The following is a 23,397-nucleotide window of genomic DNA, read 5'->3' as shown; positions in this document are numbered from 1 at the left end:
ATGACAATTTCATGGCTGAATATTTTCTTTATGAAAATATTTAAATCCTCAGAGACATTTTTGGAATTTAATAATTTATAAATGAGTTGTTTCTTTAAAAATTATTGTGATGAGTATAGAAAAAGGTCCTGCTGGCCCATGTAGAATTACTGATCTCAACCGTCTATAAAACAACCTTTTCAGAAAGAATTGCTATTGCCTGCTTCCTGTTTTGAGCTACAGCATTTCATGACAACCAGATTCCTTATCATATTAAATCAAGGAAGGAGAGGAGGGTACACCTAGCTATTATGAAGTTAGTCTAAGAATTCAGATGCCTGCCATATGCAGGTATTTATTTCAAATTCTGTTTCTTGAGAATTATGAATACAAAATCTCTTCCATCAATGAAAAGATTGATGGGTTAATTAAGATAAAAGTTTCTTTGTAATGTTGAAGTCAGTATGTGTGCCCATTAACTTTTCTAAATGATTTTAAAGGCTGCAATTGCATTAAAATATGAGACTTAATTAAGCAAAAGGAACAGACTCCAGATTCCCCTTCTAACCATCTTTGTGATATGATTGTCTGAAAATTTTAAAGATCTTTGATGCACATTTATTTTTTTCAAATGACTATAAATATTTAAACTACTTGAAACTCAACATGTTTCTGTCTTTTAAATTATAAGTTTAAACAAGAATTTTTTTTCATTGTTAAGAAATTAAAGTGATATTGCAGTGTATAAATTGCAGTGGGAAGTCTTATTGTTGTTCCATTTTTTGTGTCCACTGTGAGTGTAAGATTTTCTCAAAATTAAAGCTCAGACATCATTATTCTTGAGAACACATCATTGTTTAACTTAAATGTCAAATGTCATAATTCAATCTAATTTGCTCTTTCAAATCAAATGATTTTTCTTGAATATCATTTCATAATAGCACAGATTATTTTTAAGAATTTTTTGATGTCTCCCTTGCCTTACTTCTTTATTTGCTAATTGTCTCCCATGTTACATGTATGTGTACCTTCAGTTATCTGCTTATAATGTATTATCATGAGACATTGTAGCTGCTTTTTTAAGCTGGCTGATACTCACTGTTTTACTCTTGCTATAGAGTACATGCAATGGGAGTTGCATGAATTAAAATTATAGATTACACTAAGCTCCATGGGTTGTTCCCTTCCAGAATCTTCACCAGTACTGAATATTCTTTTCTTTTCTTTTCTTTTAACTTATTTCCTTATGTGACAGTTTTGTAGATATTTTACTATTTTTCCTTAATGGTTACTCAACCTAACATTCATTTTTTTTTTTTAGTGTTCAAGGTTAATTTAATAGCAATTGAACTAGAATTATGAGAAGCCGAATAAAAGATATTATGTTAAAAAATGACCTAATGAAAATATTTGCTGACCTCAGTTAAAAGTCAAAGTCATTCTTAAAAATAATCCAGACCATTCATATATATATAAATAAATTATATATTTATATAAATTATATATTATATATATTACATATATATATATAAATGACAAGATTTTGGCTTCTACTTTTAATAAAAAATGAAACTATTAATGTTTACTTTGGGCAAAAATAATTATCGCTACTATATACCTAAATAAAAATGAGTTAACTTTTAACTTTTTGATCAGTCTTTCTTGTCTCTTCTTTAGTTCTCATCTAACAAAATGTTCTTTTTTTTCTTTTTTTTAAAAATTCTTTATTAATTACATTTTATGCACTTTGTATCTACCCTGTGGTTCCCTCCCTTCTCCAGTCCCAATCCCTCCCTTTCTCCACCCTCTGCATGTATGCCCCTCCCCAAGTCCACCAATAGGGGAGGACTTCTCTTCCTTCCTTCTGATCCTAGTCAATTAGGTCTCATCAGTAGTGGCTGCAGTGTCTTCTGTGGCCTGGTAATGCTGTTCCCCATTAAATTAAAGAGCAGGCCAATCAGTTCATGTCAGAGACAGTCCCTGTTCCTATTACAATGGACCCCACTTGGATATTGAAATGCCATGGGCTACATCTGTGCAGTGTCTTCTTCTGTGGCCTGGTAATGCTGCTCCCCATTAATTAAAGAGCAGGTCAATAAGTTCATGTCAGAGACAGTCCCTGTTCCTATTACAATGGACCCCACTTGGATATTGAAATGCCATGGGCTACATCTGTGCAGGGGTCTTAGGTTATCTCTATGCATAGTCCTTGGTTGGAGTATCAGTCTCAAGAAAGACCCCTCTGCTCAGATTTTTTGGTTCTGTTGCTCTCCTTGTGGAGTTCCTGTCCTCTCCAGATCTTACTGTGAAGACAGTTTTCCAAGAAAATGGACCCAGGAAGCAAGCAGGAGTAGCCATTCTAATATCTAATAAGATAGATTTTTCAACCAAAATTAATCAAAAGAGATAAAGAAGGACACTTCATACTCATCAAGGGAAAAATCCATCAGGAAGATATCACAATCCTGAACATCTGTGCCCCAAATGCAAGGCCACCACATTTGTAAAAGAAACTTTAATAAAACTTAAACCACACATAGACCCCCCACATTAATAGTGGGAGACTTCAACACCCCACTATCAACCAAGGACCGGCAAAACAGAAATTAAACAAAGAAACAATAACTTTGATAGAGGTCATGAATCAAATGGACCTCAGGGACATCTACAGAACCTTTCACCCAAACACAAAAGGATTTACAAAATGTTCTTAAGGTTTCCTGCTGCCTCAGAGAAATTAAAATAACATATCCTCTAGATGTATTCAAATCTCTAGCCCCAATGTCTTATCTCTAATGGTTCAGAGTCTCCATGTCTGAAGTGACTCCAATAACTTGAGAGTTCAAGCAGAATGCTTGCCAGGTGATTCCCAAGTCTGCATATTGAGGAAGACTGGGAAAGAAAATTTAATTTGCTCATAGAGTATTGAAGACTCCTTATACTGAAGTTTGTGATCTTTTTTAATGGGCACATCTTTCTTTCTCTCCTCCTTAGACAAATAGAGTCACCTACTCACTCATAGGAGAGTCCAGTCCACTCCATCTCTGTTCCTCCCCTTTGGAAAGCCCTCTTCTCTACCTGTGTTTCATTACAAAGTCCTAAACGTAATGCCAATTCTTACACATGTATGTTTTCCACAGTGGGCTACTTTTATAGGTATCTCTTTTCTCGTATGTGTGGCATTCAGGGCATCATTTTCTTGCTTGTGATTCACATATGATTCTTCTCTATGTCCCTCACATTTTCTTATACAAGCAACACTCCACAAACATGGTTGAATGAGACAAGGAATGATGAAATCAACAGCAAGCCAAAGCCTCCACTTTAACTTCACATCAGGGAGACTATACTGCTCTAGGTTCTAATTGCATGTTCCTTCTTTTGGGGAATACAACAAAAGTTAATGCTTTGCATCGAGTGTATTAACTGCGTATTTACACCACGGATGTACAGTGCTTGAGAAAGCCAATCGACACCAAAGATAGAGTTTTTAGATATTATTTGAAGTTTATGTTATGAAAAGTACTGGCACCCACTTGTCATTCTATCTTGCTAAAGACTTAGCTTGCTTAACTTTAAAAAAGTAGTTCAGTTTTCTTCACAAAAAATTATTTTAATGTTCAGAATAATTCATCAGTAGTTATAAGCTAACACTGTACTAAGCTCATTATAATAAACTACATAGGCACAGACTCTTTTAAACATTTTTAATTCTTGTGGTGTGTTCTTAGAACATAGAGCTAAGATATATGATTTGTATTGACATAAGAAGAACTTGGCAATGTATTTATAAAACACTTGAGGTCTTATTCATGTGACTAAAAATAATACTTTTTGAGTATAAAAAATAAAAACCTATTGACCCATGTTTGTAAGATTGTCTTCTAAAAAAAAAAAAAGCACTGTTTGTTCATTTGAGGAGAATGAAGTTCATGAGTCAGCCGTTTTCCAATAAGATTCCAAAGCACATTTCATCATCTGTTTCCTCTCTTATTTTGAAGGTCGGGTGCTGGATAAGTCACCTTAGAGAAATGGAAGCAATTTATTAATTTGTCATTTGCAGGGAATGAAATTGTGTGGAAGAATAGAGCAAAGTACTGGACACATTTTCTGTTTTTTAAAGCTAGTGATATCTTTGGCCACATTAGTGTCCTGTAGGTCGGTGGGGAGGAGCAGGTGTGAGCTTCCAAAGTGTCTTTACAAGGGTCTCAGTGGGGCTCCCTCCCTCGCCTCTGCAGGAGACAGCTCATCGGTTTAATCCTTATGTTTTAGTCAACCTTTCTTATTATGCAGACAGGGCTCTGAGGCTCAGCTGGATTTTGACTCTGGGAATGAATTGATGGGGCTCTTTGATCTTAGCTGTGTATCGCATCTGTTTTATCTTTCTTCTTAATGCAGTCTTCCAAACTCTAATTCTAGCTAGTATTCCTTGAATAAATCCATAATTATGCAAACAAACAAAGAAACAAACAAATACTGCCATTTAAAACTCAGATTGAAACCTTATTTCCCTCCATTGTGGCATGGTGAGCATTCTTGTTAAAAAGAAAGAAAGAAAGAAAGAAAGAAAGAAAGAAAGAAAGAAAGAAAGAAAGAAAGAAAGAAAGAAAGAGAGAGAGATAGAGAGAGAGAAAGAAAGAAAGAAAGAAGAAACAAACAAAGAAACAAAGAAAGAAAGAGAAAGAAAAAAGAAAAGTTTAATACTCAGGACAAGACTACTAGATTTGTGAATATTTCGGTACCAACTGATATGAATGTATCCAATGGAGTAGGATCCCATGGAACAGAACCTACTTAGAAATTCTACAAAAAAAATATGAAGATCAAAAGATACTTTTCCTTTTTATGAGAATAAGAAAATCTGGATTGCAGAGAAGATTAACTGAATCAAAATAAATGATACAAAAAAGTCAGTTTCAGGATTTCTGAAATATCATTATTTTTCAAAATAAGATCTTCAAAATGAAATAGGTATGTTCTGGAATGAAGTTGGAGTAGAAACAGATAGAGAAATGTAGAGAAAATAATATAGGTTTTATTTATTTATGGTGTGGTTTGGTTTTTGGGTTTGTTTGTTTGTTGCCATACCCCTGAAAGCACACAGAGTAATGACTGACTAGTTAAACTCTAAGTTGTCAAGTTTTGATGTGACTTTGATATTAATCTAGCCTTTTAGAGACTTGTATTATTTTTACTTTTAATTCTCATGGATCTTTATTTTTCTTTAACTATACTGTGATCTTGTGATGATAATGTAATGTCAAACCTGTCAGAATAATTCAAGCCTAGCAAGGAATTGATGTCTCCTAAAAGCCAGAGGCTTTTGAGAGTTATGCAAATGTCTCTCAGAGAGGAAGATGGTGATATGGCTGCAGCTCTGTCTGCTCTGTTTAATGCAGACTTTATCCCAACATATGTGGACTAATCTTACTAATAACGCTTAGTGGATTGTCAGAATATACATTATTCTTAGGTACACTGAAAGATAAAACAAAACTTACCAAGAATTCGGTTCATCAGCATGATTGCATATTGCTTCTATAGCACTCTCAGCTGTGGTCCACACTCAAGGTCCTGTGAGATCTCCAACTCTGAACTCAGACTTTGAAGGCTAAATTTAGTTCTTAGAGGGAATCTTAGAATAACTCTGCAGGAAGGAGGTGTGGAAGGTCTTTCTGTAGGCAGAACTACTCAGAGACACATAGAAGATAGCTTCACTCTTATTATCTACTAGGTCTGTCTTGCTACCAATTGGAATACATTTTTAGTTATTTAGCCAATTAAATGTTTCCACTGGAGAGAATAGACATAGCACCCAGTCAAGTATAGCTCTGTGGTTTCAGTGTTTCAATCAGTTTCCTTCACCTTTGCTTGCTTGGTTTCATAACCCACACACCTGATTTCTGTGTTTTTCTGATGGTGAAACAAAATGTCCATACTCGAGTCTATAAAGAGTCTCAGCTGTTTGAACTTTTTAAAGGCTTTTTTTTTTTTTGGCCTTTCCCATCAAGACAGATGAAAATCCCTGGTTTGGTGTCATGCTTCCTTGTGATACATGTTCTTGGAAGTGTGTTGGAATGATGGCCATTCGGACTATTGATGTAGTACTAAGGGGAATGTAGCTTTCTACTGTAGAATACGTATCAAAAATGATACTAGACCCATGTGCTTATCAATTTGACCTATTTAATTTTCTCACCTGCTTTACTATTAGTTTCTAGTAGTAACTGAGCAGTGAAATTGACCTCTGTCACTGTAAGTCTCCAGATTTCAGCATATAGCTCCAGAAAAGGTGCTAGAGAAAACATTTGTATTGAATTTATTGATGGGAAAATGGTTTCTCTGAAGGACTCACACTAGGATGCCCTTGCATCGACTTTCCCCGGTTGTTCCTTTTGGTCTGTGGCTGTCACACTGTAGCATCACTCCCTCCTTGAAACCCTTTTGTACTCATGAATTTTCAGAGGACCAGGTTCAGGTTCCAGAGTTAGCCAAGTGATTGTCATTTTCAAGACCCAAAAGCATGGCTCACCAGTTAAAACATCATGGTGAGTCTTGGAAGATGACTCAGTTTGTAAACTCACTCTCAACACAGCCGTGAGGTCTGGAATTCAGACCCCAGCACCACACACATGTCCGCTGGGTGTGAAGGCCTACCCATATACATAGAGTTCATATCCCAGCACTCACTCTGATGGTGCCAGTGTTCCCGGTGCACAGAAGGCAGAGACAGGGGAACGCCCAAAGCAGACTAGCTGAATAGGCCAGCTGACATGTTGAGCTCCAGATTCAAACAATCCATCCTGCCTCAATATATGACATAGAGAAATCAAGCAAGGGCCCTGACCTCAATCTGTCCTCTATACACATGCAACACCTGCCCCCACACATGAGAACATCACACACACACACACACACACACGCAAATAGAAGTGCTGAAATCCACTAAACAATTTAAACTAAGACAAAGATTATAAATATCAAAATTCACTGAAGCTAAGTATTGCTTCATGGATATAATTTTCTACAAATGTATTTTGAGTCTGTGATATTCTTTGCTATGTTATAAATATTTTCCTATGGATTTCAATGGAAGAAATCCTGGAAAGGGAAACAAAATCAAGACAAAATCACACTGTATATCCTCTTGTAAGATTTTACCTGAATGGTAGACAACATCTACCACCACACAGACACCAACCCCAACACCACCAGAGACCACCACTCCTACATCTACCACCACACAGACACCAACCCCAACTCCAACCACCACTACAGTCACTCCAACCCTAACACTAACCACCACAGGGACCCCCATTCCAACATCGAATACGACACAGACAACAACTCTAAATTGAGAGTATTATTTTCCCATTCTCCTTTTAAAATAATTATCCTCCAGCAAACCAAGGGAATTAGCTCTTGGCAAAAATAAATAATCATGGAAACTTAGCAAGTGCTTCCAAAATTATTGCAAGTTATATCTGTTTATAGTGGTCTTACTGGTTAAACCATTTAGTTTTAGGTAGCTATAAAAGGAAAAGACATGAATATTTAGTTGCACAAGAGAAACATAATGATCACAGTGAAAAGATTATGTTAATACATTATTTTGTCATTGGGCCAAATATGATGAATATAAACTCTCACTCCATACCTGAGTTTACAAGAAAGAAAATAGATCTAGGTAGGTTAAAAGAAAGTGTGTCTTTACTGGTAAAAATGCTTTGCAGATATGACCCTTCTTTTCACTGGGAATTATATAACCATTTATTTTTCTTTGCTTGGCATCTGCCAGGAGTTAACTAACAAGGAGCAAACTCAAAATTGTGCTTTTATTGTACATTTGCATTGAATCTTAGGACAGAAAATGGCTTACATCCCGCTCAGCAAGGTAAGTGAGAATGGAGAGAAAGAATATCCTTTGCTCTTGCGTGATATTCACGCTTGTTACCAGGCATGACATTCTTACTCTACTGTCCATGATAATTTACAGCTTTGATATCCATGGCGACCAGCAAGAGTATCTGTCGTCATCCAAGAGCTTGGTAGAAATATTGAATGTCAAACTCCATCCATAACTCCTGAATCAAGATTCACATTTACCAATAGTCACCGTATTTTCCATTATCATTTAAATTTGAGAAGAACAGGTAAATGGTATATGTACTGCCAGTGGACATATGGAACTGTGTCCATTTCCTGGATGAAGTTTTCTCCTACATGAAAAACTGAAAGCAATAGTAGCTTTTATGCCCTACAGCTGGCACTAATTACCCAGTGCTGCTGAGAATGAACTGGGAGGATTTTGATTATGACATTATCTCTGATGAGACTACCCATTAGTTATCAAGTACCTTCAGGTATTGACCTAAAGTTAATCTAGCCTATGAACAATAGAGCAATCGCCTTTCTCATTTAAATTCCGTAGACGTTTTCACAGTGAGACAGTTGAAGCAGTTGCCTACCCAAGGCCATAGGTCCTTATCAGTGCAGGTGTTCCTGTGCCTAGCACCAGCTATGCCCAAGACAGTTTAATTGATAGTTGCATTTTTAAAATTTAAGAAACTTTTTGTATTTGAATGGGGAAAATGTGACCCTTGATATATTCTTAGGTGAGTACTGGGAAACCTTAAGATGATATTTGCAGTAAGCATTACATTGTCAGATTTTCATATGTAAGAAGCCAAGGGATGCCTTGGGTTTTAAGCACATGTCAACCTTTGATATATCAGTTCACACTTTATTGTGTACCAAGAACATGTGATATGTGGCTTCATTTGCCCCACCAGAAGCCCTCAACTATGTATCCTTCTGGCATCTAGACATCTTGATGTCTTTCCCTGACAACATGAGAAGGCAGCTCCTTACTTGATTTGACTCTACAGCTGGAGAGAATTTAGGACTATAATTTGAATCTCTCACTCTGAATTAAATCCTGTCTAAGGAAGGCTTTCTTAGAGAGAGGAGATGATGCGGGCATGTAAATATTTTGACATTTAATAGATGAAAAAAAACAACTCATGGAACAAATGGTATAGAAAGTAGCATAGAAATGGGGTTTGGAAGCAAGAAGCAGTGAAGGTTAGTTATGGCACAAGTGGACATAAAGGGCTCTATGCCCTGCTCATCATCCAGACACACAAAAACTGTGAATACCATTCAAAGCTATGAAAAAATGAAAATATCCAGAACTATTTATACAAAAATTAAAATTAATTACCATTCAAGCAAGAACAATGGCCTTTCTTTACAATTTTATATATGTTAATATTTTAAAGCTACACGTATATGTGTATGTGACTATATCACAGAGTGTGTACATCTATTTATCTATGTATGTGTTTATATCTGTATCTATACCTCTGTCTGTGTCTGCATCGATATTTATCTATCTATATCTGTACAAAGTATATTTGTACAGCCGCAAAGTATATACTATGTAAAATAATTCTTTTTATTTCAAGACCTTTCTCTACTCTGGCATCCATCATGAGCAATTCCTAGCATAATTTTTACAGATAGTCTCCCAATATATAAATTAGACACAATACTCTTCTCATACATTAGGATGATATACAATACACATGATTCTATGCTTTTCCTTGCTTTAAAAATGCATCATAGAAACAACTTCATCTCAGAATTTCTTCATTTAATTTAGTAACCTTCTGACATCCTTAGAGTACACTTCTTCCTCTTGCAAATAGAGCTACCTAGGTTCTTTCCATGTGTATTCAATCATATGTAGAAACATCTCATGTATTATAGATCATATGCCATGTGTATGTACATACATACACAGGCTGTGTCTCTAAGTGTGTGTGTGTTCCCAGATTTTTACTGTAAAAGTCTTCATTTGTTCTGACCGAAATGAGTTAAACAACAGCAAATTACTAACCAATTAGCCCAGAAGGCAAAGCAATAATAATTGGCAACATCATTTACTATGTGTTACCTTGTAATTACACCTTTAATTCTTATTCGTCGTTGAGGAAGATATTACCACTTGTATCAATGTTGTTGTTAATCAGTGGAGAAAGGCTGGCTTTGAGTCCACTCATGAAGCTTAACCCTGGACCCTTTGCTGTTCTTCAAAAACAGCGCTGATTCCTGGTGATTCTGTTGTTGCCGTGTTAATGATGGGATAGGTACTGCACATCCATTGTGCGCTAAGCAACTGGCATGCACTATGTGCAGCCTTTGTCAGCGTGCTACAGTATGTTATTGTTACCTAACGGTCCTACTGATGTTTAATAACCTTCCCAAATTCTCAGAGGTAATAAGTTAAGGCCTAAGAATGGAAAGGAGATAGACCTCAGACCCCGAGACTAGGACAAGCAGAAGAGAAAGTTGCAGGCATTCACTTATACATTTGATGCTCTGGAAGACAGAAACACACACACACACACACACACACACAGACAATAGAAATATTATTTATGTGTGTATGATGTAATTAAACATATTCAAGCCATCAGAGGGCTAAGTAGAAATAGCTGTCCTAAGAGCCAACGGGAGAAGGTGCAGGGCATACCAGAAAGAACATGCCCAGTAGAGTCAGGCTTAGTGACCTGTGTAGAGCCCCAGGGGATCTGATCCCAGGAGAGTATTTTCAAATGGAGAGTGACTCACTGACACTCATTCTGACTGCTTCAGCCTCTAAAACAATTCCCACGCACATGCGTCATGTTTATATAACAACAGCCGCCTGTTGTCATGAAAGGTACTGGATGGCTCTGCTCTGAGTTGGCCTCTGTGGCCATGGAGAGCAGAAATCAGCAAGGGTCAAACTAGGTGATGTGAATGCCAAGCCTAGCAGGGGCATGCGGCTTCTCCCGGCCATTCTCTCCGTCATATCCATGGTCTAATTGTCATGTAGCAGGAAATGCTCTACATGGATAACCACAGCCACGGTGAATTCACCTTTACAGCCCTTTAATGGGACCTGTGTATTTGACATGTTGTCTAGGTCAAGTCATAATTTGTGACTGAAATTTTGTGTATTTTGGAGCTATTATTAGTATTTTTTACTGTAGATTTTGTTGTTGTTGTTGTTCTGCAAGTCTTGCAATCTTGGTCATAGCTACACATGATTTTTTGAGTTGAAAGTACCACATTTTCGTTGTTCCAAAACACCTCATTGAACTTCATAGAGATTGGGTAATGATTATTAGAAAGCCATAAAATTCATAAGACTTATTTATATGCTAATTATATTAAGAGTAATAATGAAGCTACAAAATGAAGTTTAGGACATGTGCAACAGATTTTACATGCGTTATGTTACCGTGTGTTAACACCAAAGTCCTACCATATAGTCCACCTGATTACCGTCTTTTATTCTGCCATTGAAGATGAGCAGTTACCATGGTGAAAGGGGCAGGCCTTTCTCATATTCCCTAACAAGCTTGGTGCTCCACAACTACCAGTTTTGTGCCTGTGAATTCAATCGCCCACAGGTTGGAAGATTCAGGAGAATAAAAACGGTGATATCAGAATTAGAAACACACAGATATTTTATGTTACCTCTACAGTGTATTAATTATCTTAAGTATAATTCAGAGAATAGAGAAGAGAGTTGCATGGGGTATTTGTAAACACGGACTTGACCAATGAGACTCTCGGGGTCTCCCCTCCCCTATACCATGAATGATGAGGAATGGCTGAGGAAGGCTGTACTTCCCATTAGGCATTGCTCCTTCTAGACTATTCAGTAAGCATTATCATAAAAACTTAGTTTTCATCCTAAAAAGTCAGTTTTCTCAGTCTTCCTTATAATCACATCATGAGTACCTATGAGCAAATGCCAAAATTTATTTATTAATTTTTCTTTGGAGACATAAAATTCATTCAATTTCATACAGGTTCTACAGCAGTGAAAATTTTTATGTATAGCATATTTTATTCTCTTTGAATTTTCTAAGAGAAAAATTGCATTCTCAGGCTGAGTCAAGATCTTTTAGAGAAATTGTAACTTCCTGAGATGAAATCATTTCATGGGAGAATTGTTGAAACACTTGGCTTTCCTTTTGAAAATGCCTATTTTAACTCCCCCTTTTTTGGAATTGTCTTTTCATCATTTAAAAAATATATCTTTAAAACATCTTTAAATAAATATAAATTAAAAAAATAAATCAATGCATGTTCATCAATACCGGGCCTCAGGAGTGAGTTTCTGCATGATTCAGATGATGTGTGTAGGCTAAGTAGCCACTCTTCATCAGCATACGTGACTCGATTGACTACTATGGGGTCGACCTGGAGCAGCTGCCAGAGCTGTCACAGTGAACACTGTAAGAAGGGCCACTTGAAAACAAAGCATATGGCAAATGATTATCAAAGCTTCTTGGCTTGAAACTGAGCTATGGCAGACAAACTTACATCCTCTGACTTTTCCTGCATCTTTGTTATTTCTCTTTCTATGATTCATTTTTTTTAATGCCACCCTCAAGTGATCAAGGCTAAAGATTGTATTACTCTCAAGAAGAAACCTAGATCAACATAGACATGAATATATAAATAAATTCCAAAAATTTCCTACGTAATTCTGATGGGATTTTAGCATCCCCCAACAAACACCACCCCATATGATATATCCTCCTATTTCCATTGGATAGCTTTAAGTTATATTAAAATAGACGTGCTTATTTTCTTAGGTTTCTAGGCTAATAAAGCAAATGTGGAGGCTTTGAACCCTGTTGTGGTGACGTCCTCACATGCAAAAAGAATGAGCGGAGATAATTTCCTGTGAGAGCGCAGCTTACACAGGCTGATCTGAGGCTACCCTGATATGAAGCCAGATTCCCCAGGTGACGCTGCTCCTAGACACAACGCTGCTAAGGCAGAATGGGATGGGAAAGGAGACCAGAAGGGCACCTGAAAAGGGAAACTGATGAGTGCTTTTTAATCTATCTTAATGTGGATCATCCTGTAGCTTTAGCACTGGGGCTGAGGTTCTTCCTCTCTTGTAACTTTGCACCCAGCCTGTTGTCTGAACTTGAAACCCTCGGAACTGCGTGTCTGAGATCTGAATGTGTTCCTGGTCTCAAATCAATCTTGTCAGTCCTCGGAAAGCAATGCAAGATAATAAGTCGTATTCACCTGATTGCTTTCCTGCGCAGAGACAGCTAGTGACGCGTGTCTCCCTGATAACCAGGAGTTTCAGATCTGAGGCAGGGATAAAGGGAAGCTCGGGAGCTGGCTGAATCTAAATTTGACAGTCGACGGCCGAGGGAAGGGTCAGCAGGGATAGAATCTGTGAGAAGGGAACAAAATTTATCTGCCCTGCTTGCAATGATTAGATGTCTCTTTGTCTGGCTTCCTTACAGCGGGTGACTGATTGTCCCTGCCAGCTGGCTAATATCATAATTAACAAAGTTGCTCCCACATCTGCAAAGTTTAATCGAAAAATTTACCAGTGGTATGATGGCATTGTCACCAAGATCACAAGGGACTCGGAGTCGGCTTCTGCTCCAGGTGGAACGGCAGGGCTGTGTAGCCGAGAGGAGAAAGTGGTGTACTTGTTCAGCCGAAGGTATGTTTCCTTTCTACTTCTGTCTCCAGGGTGGTCTGGTTAAGATTTTTGTGTGGTAGTTCAGTGAGTTCCTTCTTGTTTCGTGACTGAAATGCTTTATCAAAAAATACATATGGGTTTTTCTTTTGATCATTGGTGTGACATTCTCTGAAAACTTTAAGATTTTATTTTTCAGAAATCTGAAAATTCAAAAATATTATTAAATAGCTTTTGATACCAAGGATGGATTGTAGAACAATATTTTGCTTTTCCTATCTGGCTAATTTTTTTAAAAAAAAATCATTTTCAGAGTAACTACTTGGTAACAAATAACAATTGAATATTTGTATTGTGGAACGTTGTAGGTTTTTTGCTTAACCATATAAGCAAAAAGCCGTTGTTTTACCTTCTTTTATGTGTCAGCCCAGTCAGAGAGGGATGGAAGGGCAAGTGCTGCTACATAGTGGGTAGAGCCTTAGTTTGAAGAAGGGCTCCAGTTGGAGAGGGTGGGCTTTGCAGTCACTCAGCACACAGAGTGAGTACCCTCTTCTGCTCTCAGAATGTCCCCTGACACATTGTGCCACTCTCCCTCGTCAGTCTGGTCTGTGATTGTCCTACCTGTATTTTTTTTTCTTCACTGTGATTTGCTTGGCTTGATTGAATATTCAAGCTCTGGGGTGTTTCTCGAATTATAGCCTTCACATATTGTTAATTAATGAGTGTGAATATTGATGAGGAGAGCCCTGTGTGCCTTTGTGAATGTGCCTGTGCACTTTATCTGAGTACAAAGGAGGAAGGAAGGGTCTCAAGACTATGCAAAAGGCAAGTTTGAGTTATTTATGCTGTGTCACACCACCGCCATAATATGCTGGTGATTAATATGCAGGAGAGTTGGGGACTACATTAAGGCTCCTTTGCTTTCTCTTAATCCGGGCCATTTTATCACCACAAAAACCAGTGATTTGACTTTTGCTATCAGTATTGTCTTATGTCTTAAAAGCAATCTTTAAATTCCACGACACCTTTTAAAAAGGGATGCGTAGCATATGAGTTTTAAACATGCCCACTTCAACTTTTCATGATTTGATTCCTAGCCTTAGAGGGTGTTGCACTCTCAATATACGGATTTGAAACTTTGATAATCAGATTTCATATTATCAAAATAAGAAATGAATCACCTAATGGAATTATGAGTTTTGAAGTACTTAGGTATGCAGATAACTTTAGCCACTGTTTACCAAATTGTGGTATAAGTTGAAGTAAACTTTCTCAAGACTTCACTAAAGGTTAATGAATCTGATCAGAAAAACTGGAAGTGAAGATTTTCATTGTTTTACTATATTCTGAGGGTCATTTTCATAGGATAATGTATCATAGTAGAGATCCTTTTATTCTTTAAATAAGAATCCTCTTCCTCTATATTTGCCACATAACAGACAAGACAGTCAATGTATGTCTCAATACACAGTTACAGACTGAGCTAGGGAATTTAAGTATTCAGTTCTTCTTCAAACAGGATTCACATGTACTTCCTCCAAATCAATAGTTTTGGTTCCCAATAAGCTTCATCAGCATAACCAAGTAGATGGTTAGCCCAGTCCGAGACAAAGTGGAAGTCCCTGTAGCCACACACTGCTGCTCTCACGAAACATTACTTTGTGTACTTGAGATCTGGTAGTGTAAGAATAGCTCTAATGAGTAAAGAATGTATCTATGGATTTCAAAGGGCTAGAGAAGTCAATCACAGCTGATAGCATAATTTGTGGCTGTTAAAAAAATAAGATTATCTCTTAGGGTATGTAGAAAAGAACTTTTGTTAGAGTTCTAAAAGAATTTAATATTTTTAGTCGAATGTGGTAATGCAGAGAGATGATTGTGACACATGATGAATAAAATGTGCTCTTTTACATGGAAATATAATACATGTCCTGCAGGTGAGTGGACCCATAGCAATTTTACTGAAGATTAAAGTTTGACTGACCTTTGGTAGGGTGATTAACCTTTCTGAAATTAAAAGCTGCATCTGAATTAGTCTGTCTAATTTAAATGCAAACATCAAGCAGGTCCCAGTCGTTAAAATAATAATAACAATAAAATCCCTGTATTTTAATTTTCTTTTTTGCATATCTCAATGATGTGCTGCCTGGAAAGGGCCAGAGCTCTGGCGAGAGCATTGCTCAAGCAGGAAAATCTAGAAATAATGAACACATAATGGGGAACTGTGGAGGGAGAGTCCCAAGTAGTGTCTCTCTGCTACAAAACCTAAAAGCCTCCAGCACACCCAAGGCAGTGAGCATGAGGCCCAAGTCTGCACAACTGAAAATAAACGCTCTCCAGAGGGAAGCAACGTTCCGAATGACAGCAAGATCTCTGCCCTAACGAGCAGCAATGAACACCGCGTGCTACGCCAGCTTTAAGTTTATAGAAAGGTCCCTCGAAGCATAAGCCTTCTACCTCAGCCTCTCATTAAGCCACCCTGAAAGTTGAGTTCTGATATCTGGCATTTCATTCCCATGATCTCCTGTAGTCTGTGGCTGCAGTCAGTATTTTTACTGGGCTCAAAAACATAGGAAAGAAAAACTCCATCTCTTTGGAATTTCATGAAGTGATTTTGTTTCATTTCCCTTTGGTAAACTTTCTGGACACTTTTGTGAAAAGTTCGCATATTCACAGTGCTTCAAAAACTATTTTGCTTCTCCAGACTATATTAATTTTCTTATTACGAAGTCAGTGGATCTCTTTAGTAGTGGGTTCTTCCACATGGTGAATGTGTCCTCCTTTTATGTGTCTGTGAACTATTAAAATGGTAATAAAGGTTCTTTTCGTACCGTATGCAATTCATTTCTCTCTCTTTTCATCAAAGAATCCACTCTAAATGTGTGAAGGTAGAAAAGTCCAAGGCATTATAGTATAAAATTAAGAAGCCTGAGGTGCTATCATTTATTTTTGCACAAGCTTTTCATGTGTGCTCTTAATGTCCTTCTCAAAAATAGGCTTCTACAGTAGGCCTGTGAAGAAAGTCACAGAAGAAATACTTGTGACAGAGAAACTGAGACGAATCAACCGGCAGAATGACTCTGGCCTCCTCCAGAGACTTACAATACCTCAAAGCATAGATCAATATTATGTTTAACTAGAGTCTGTTTGCTATACGGATAATTTCCTATTTTTAATCACTGAACAAAGACTCACCATAAATTCCGGACAAATGTGTTGTTCTTTACTCTCCGATAAGATGCAGAATATCAGCCTAAGCCTTGGCACACTGAACTGTCAAACTTTTAAAAAATCATTCTTTCTATGCTAATACTTGTTTGCTCATTAAAATAATTCTTACTAAAACCAAAGCCCCCTGAAATTTAAGACCCTCCAAACATACACTACTCACTCTTCAGGCAGAATTACAAATCTTCTTCTCTGACTTTTCACAAGAATGAATGAATATAGATTTCTGTGAGACATTGTTGCAAGTGTAACAACATTCTGTGTGTGTAAAATGCTAAGATGCCAATGTACTGACAGGATCCTGTACCACACTGTCACTAATCACCAGGAATCTTTTCTTACATAAGAGAATCAGTGCTGGGATGGTGAGATGTACATTTCTTAGTGTGGAAAAATGAATTAGTAGAAAAGGAAATGGAAGGGAAAATAGGTTCTATGTTGTTAGGTCTCAGCTCCAATCATATATGTTGGTTCAGTGTGCTTTGAAGGTGTGTGTATGTGTATGTGTTGCCTTTGTTTTCTGACAGTTCCCTTCTGATCTAACTATTCTCTGACATTTTCCCTTGTGGTTGTGAAATAACGTCATTTACCATTAAAAAGCCAAGATTAATCCATGTGATATTTATGGACTACATATTTGAGTTGGGGTCCTTCTGTTTAAAAATGCAGACTTTTAAAAAGCAGCCATTGGTGGTATTTAATTCATTGCTTATTGTCCCTTGCTGTGTATTGTGGCAGCAACTTGAACTCACAAAAATCAAGAGTATGCCTCCCATGAATAGTTTTATTTCACCGAAGGAAAGAAAAACAGAGAGTGGCTGATATAAAGGACTTTCAGGATTTTCTTTCCATAGCTAAAAAACAGTCACCTACAACTTTTTCTCTTCAACAGACACTCGAGTAAAAGTATTGGCTGATAGCAGTAACTATTTCTTGTAATCTGTGTGATAGAATCTAAAAGAAGAAAATACAGAAGAAATGATAAACACTATAATATTAACTTTCCAGAATAGTGAGAGCCATTAAATTCCTTAATTCCAGTTTTCACATAATGTTGACCTAGTAAAGTCAGATGGGTGTGTGGCATAGTCAAATGACATAATCTGTCCAATTGTACTAAAATTATCACACTATTTAGTTTTCTAACAGACAGTAGGCACTTAAAAGTTTATCTTCAAGAGGTGGAAAGACAGCTCCACAGGCCTGAAAACCTAAGATCCAGTCTCTAGCACCCACTGTAATAACTGACACATAGCACAAATATCTATGAATCCCAGAGCACCCCTACCTGGAGGAGGGAGAAAGAGACAAGGTGTATCTGGGCTAGCCTGAGGTCTGCAAAAGCGAACATGAAACACTGTCTCAAACAAAACAGAATGACTATCTGACACCCAATACCATTCTCTGAGCTCCAAACATATGCACAATGACACCCCTTACACACACAACTTAAGCACATACAATACACACACACACACAATACAGACACAAACAAATGAAAAGCTGTCTTTAAAATATTTATGCTGATTTATCTTTCATTTAAAGCTCATAAGAAACTTTGTTTACCTAAGGAGTGTATTTGCCACATGCTCTTTACACCAGTTGGTGATTGTAGTATGACAATCTGTTGATAAATGTGCCTTTCTATTTGATAGCTCCCATTACTGAAATTGTGTCCCAAAGATAGCATCTGTCACTTTTCTGGGTTGTAGGAAATTGTCCAGTTGTTTACGATAAATTTATCTAAAGGCTACATGGAAGAAAACATCATTTTGATAAACATTAAAAACAAAGAGCAAAAAATTGTACTGGAATCCTATAACATGAGAAAAGGGTGGCCTGCTCTTTAACAAGGTGGCTTTTCTTCTCATTTCCTAATTTATTATCAGAGGCAAAGAAGAAGAATTATTCTGAGTTAGAAAAAAAAGCAAACCTCCGTAAGATTAGCCCAGGGGGTTCAGGGCTGGGGAAGGCACAGATAAAATTTTACTTAGTGACTTTTCCACCTTTAGAAGTTGCTTCTGTTGCCATATAAACTCTTGTAGGTTAGCCCAAAGGAGAAGGAGACCTCCAGGTTCACCTTTGTATTCTCCTTCAGGATCTTAGGAAGTTCCTAATACATGGCAGGAATTAAGAAAATGTTAGGTAAGTTGTATCAAAGGGACCTAATACCATTCAAATAAAGCTAAGGGGACTGAATTAGGAATTCCTACTTCATTAGGAAGGCAGGTGTGCAAGAAGCACAACAGAGTCTGAGGAAGAAAGGACATTGGGAGAACAGTAGGAGGAATAGGCGCAGGAGCCATTGGGTGGTGCAGCAGATGGTTTTTAAAGTAAGTCACTCCTTAGCCACTTATAACTTATCAGAATCCAACTAATTTCTCTGAGCAGGTCAGAATAGTTCTTCAGAATTACCATTTTGGTTTATGCCTTTAAAGAGACAAAAAACGAAAATCAGACAATTCATCATATCTATTTTGAAACTAAATTTAAAGCCTAAGTAAAGGGCATTGCGTAGAATTAGGGACTAACTCTGAATAATATTGGCACGGAAGTGGGGTGGGGGATGCTACTGTGACTCAAGCTGGAAAAGCAAAGGACACCTGGCAGAGAGGAGCTCAGTGTATGGTGAAATGAGTCACCAAGAGTCCTGCCTGGAGGTATGAGGCAAGATAGATTACCAAGTTTGAGCTCCAACCCCAAGTTGTATGAATCCTTGAGGATTCATTAACCATTTGAGTCTTGCTTCATGGTGATTACACAGTTAGGCAGATAGGAATCAACTTCACTATATGGAAACATTGAGGAAAACATTTATGAAAAATATGATCTAATTTCTGAAAATACAGGCCAATTAAAGACTGAGATTTAATTTCAGAATTTTACTCTGTCTACATTATATATATATTAATGATGATTTTTTCTCCCCTCATCGTTCCTCTTCATAAACAAAATGGTATTTTTTGCTTATTGATATATTACTGAAGAATCTAGCTTTTTCCCCAAAATTACACATTTTTTGCATAAATGCGCCTAATTACCTGAATTCAGTTTTGATTAGCAGTGTTAATGGATGCAGCTGTGGATGGGATCTGTTTACCTAAATTACCATGTGCAAACAGCAATATGTCTGGAAGTGAATGTGCTAAAGCGAAAATACTAATTAGCTAAGACAGATTGTTATTCAAGTCACATTGTAGAGCTTTCTAGTGAAAGCCCGGGAATGGCAGGGCTTCACGACATTCAGACAGAAATGTCTATATTACATATGATTGCTAAATTTAATTCATAAGAACAGATGGGATGTCAGCCAGGCTTCTTCTGTCTTATCCCTTTATTAATGTGAATATTTTTCTCAACTGGAGATATATTCATATGTTTTTGTAAGAAACTCGTTCTATGTTTTGACAGCGTGCCCACCCTGCACACAGAGCCTCATCTATTTCTTGACCAATACATTCACAGATGATATCCTCCTACTGTCCCATGGATGAAGGTAAGCTCACCATCTTGCAAGTTTAATCACACCATTTGGTTCATTTGACCTTAGCACAGAAGGCAGAGTTAAAGAGCTTACCCCATTTTATTTTTGTGCTTTCTCTTTGCATCCCAAATAAATAACAAGGATTCAGTCCTAGTATTTTCAAAAAATCCTTGACTGTCCCCTGGGTTGAAAGGCAAGTATTCCTTGTCTGTACACAGTCCCTGTCGTTATTCCTTTCAAAAAGGCTAAGGAACGGTGATTCTCTTCCAGTGTCCGGTTCAAAATGTTACAGCCTTTGTGTGTGTGTCTTTGTTTCTCATTACCCTTGTTTACCCTTGTCCTAAAACATGACCTGCTTTGCTTGAGTTTTTCTCCAAAGAAAATATTCATATTTTTACTATCTGCTCCGGCCCTCAGCACTCATTAATGGCACTGTAATTCTCAAGTATCCAAAGATTATTGTACCAACCCTACATGTCACAGTAAAGAATAAATGGACCATCTTTCCTCTCCCAAGAGGCTAAATGATTGTGTCTAATACATGATGTCCCTTCCACCCAAAGGCTGAAGAGATAAGGCCTCTTGACTTTACCTGAAGGGCTTAAGATCCCCTGTGAGATATTTTAAGAAGCCAAGAGCAAAATGGGGATAATTTTCATGCTGCAAATTTGAACATAATTATAGTTTGGCATATTTAATTTAGGTTTAAGTGAGAATTATAATTACCAAAATTTAATTATTTCAATTATGCTAATTTCTATCCCCAAAGTTTTGTGTAATTTGGGTTCTCTAAGATTGACTGAGACATAGCAAAATTACAATAGAGTTTAATAGGAAGAATAAAACATATGAAACAATGAATCTGTTCTAACCTCAGTTTTGCTATCAAAATGTAAATGCAATGCTAACTAGCCCAGAAAAACATGAAGTGCTTTCTAGGCTTAAATAAAAAGCATGCGGAGTGTGGGACAGACATTGTGTATTAAGCATTCCATTCTCTGTATCAATACCAATGCTAGCATATAATTGTTCTTTGACTGTTTACAATCCAGTTAATGCAGATAATCTCAGTAATTTTCCAAATGAAATTTACATGTGTCATAATGATGATCTTTTATTAGCATATTTGATGACTTCCCTTGCTTTTGATTATTCACTAACTATAATTCTTTCTAAGGTACCTTGAATAGATTTCTATATTTGAAGTTAAAAAAAAAAAAAGCCATGGAAAATTTTATTATTTACCAATGACTGAAAGCAACTTGCTGAATGTTGTATGGCTGATCTGAGATAGTTCAGCACAATAGATTTAAAGTATGTGTGTGTGTGTCTGTGTATGTGTGTGTGTGTGTATGTATGTGTGTGTGTGAGAGAGAGAGAGACAGTGTGTATATGTGTGTGAGTGTGTATGTGTGTGTATTCAAAAATACACCATATAAGCAAAAACTTTGGATGCTGTTCCTGGCCAACTGGTTCAGTTATCTGGGAGGGATTTTTTTCCTTCTATAGTTCTGGGTTTGCGAAAGAAACTGCTGGAAACCCCAAAACTATATACAAGATGCAGCCATAGGAAGCAGCACCCCTAAACTCACAGCTCCCTGTTCTCTGCAGAGCAGTATCTGGGCTACTCCTTGCTGCCGCCCATGAAATGTCCTAATATTTCAGTGAAAACTGCTCTTTTCTTTTTCTGATTCCATGTGCAGGCGTGAGTGTGCTTTGTGTTTGACTCCGTGCCAGCACATGTAAGTGTTTCCGCAGGGGTACTTTAACAAGGGGAAAGGGGTCAGCGATGTCAAATGAGAGATGGGACTGTGGTATTTTATCAGACATTCCAGTAAACTGTCTTGGGGAAAATCATTTAACCTTGGTGTGAAAATTAGTTAATTTTAAGAATAAATACATCTATCTTTCTGACTTATTAAGGATTTATCACATGTGCCCAAGGTTCAACTGATCTCCAAATGAGGTGTATGCATCTTTTCTTTGAACTCTGACTGGCATGTGGGGAGGCAGGGGAGTTAAGGAGTGAAAGACTTAAACCTTTGAAGAAATTTTGATTTAGTTTTAATACTTCTAAATATTGCTAATGGATTCTAAGATTAATTCAGCTCTTACTACCTCACTTCTTATGGTTTTCTTCCCAAGGATAGATTGAAGGCTCCCTGAGGGAAGTCGGCCGCATCACTGTCTCAGTAAGCCTTTCTCACACCCTCCACACAGTTTTATTTCTAAGAGGCAGTACTCACACAGTAGGTGCTGTAAGTGCCCTTGGAGTAACTAGTGGTTACCAGATTAAGAATGATGACCATTGATCCTATTTGTAACCCTGAGGAAATACATTACAAGATCTACATCCCTAACCTAGGGTCTAAAACCTTCTGAAGACACTGGGTTCTAAAGCTCAGGATTCTTTGAGGAAGCTGTTGAGTCTTGACTACTTTGTAGTCTGGCCAAAGGAACTCCTGTGTGTCACAGAGATGTGACTAATTTGAACTGGTTGTCAGATAAGTGTGGCAGTTGCTACCTTCAGTTACCGCACATTTTAAATGAAAAGGTTGCGACTACTGAACAGAGCTCTGTGCACAGGTAAATTCCATTTTAAGGTTTGCTAACAGTATACCTTCGGGGCCTTAGTTTACCCACCTTCAAAACAGAGATAATAAGAACTCTTTGTGTTGGTTGTGAATGATTTCTGCTTTAACCTAGTATCATGAAAAAAGTGCTAACTGTAGCCACTATGTACAATGCAGTAACTGTATTAGGAACCAGAAGACATTAGGCTGGGGAAGTTCTCTAGTCAGAAAAGCCTTGTAATGAAAGCACAAGGACTTGATTTTGCATCCCTAATACTCACACAAATCAGGCATGGTAGCACAAGTCAGTTATCCCAACGCTGGGAAGACAGCGACAGGCAGACTCCTGGAGCTCATTGGCCAGCAAATCTAGCTAGACTGAGCTCCGAGTTCAGAGAGAAACCTTGTCTTAAATAACAAGGTGGAAAGTGACTGAGCAAGACATCAGTGTCAGCTCCTGGCCTTTTACATGCATGTACATGAGTACACATGAGCATATGCATGTACACACACATGCAAACACACAGAGAGAGATAGAGAAAGACAGACCAACAAAAGCAACTCACTAGCTTATTTAAATTGCTATGGAGTAAACCTACATGCATATATATGTCTTATGT

General features: G+C 37.4%; 1 long non-coding RNA gene across 1 annotated transcript in view; it reads left to right on the top strand.

The window, feature by feature from the left end:
- The window catches only part of LOC110542615 (uncharacterized), a 94,388-nt gene that overhangs the window by 49,468 nt on the left and 21,523 nt on the right, over positions 1-23,397 (top strand). The window contains exons 9-10 of the long non-coding RNA XR_009589978.1: positions 13,311-13,516; positions 20,132-20,216. This is a non-coding gene — a long non-coding RNA (uncharacterized LOC110542615). The remainder of the gene's footprint in view (positions 1-13,310; positions 13,517-20,131; positions 20,217-23,397) is intronic.

The sequence above is a fragment of the Meriones unguiculatus genome, chromosome 2 (genome assembly GCF_030254825.1).
Source record: "Meriones unguiculatus strain TT.TT164.6M chromosome 2, Bangor_MerUng_6.1, whole genome shotgun sequence".
In the NCBI taxonomy this organism is placed as follows: domain Eukaryota; kingdom Metazoa; phylum Chordata; class Mammalia; order Rodentia; family Muridae; genus Meriones; species Meriones unguiculatus.
Note: the sequence above shows the minus strand (reverse complement) of the source record. Positions and strands in the feature narration are given on the sequence as shown.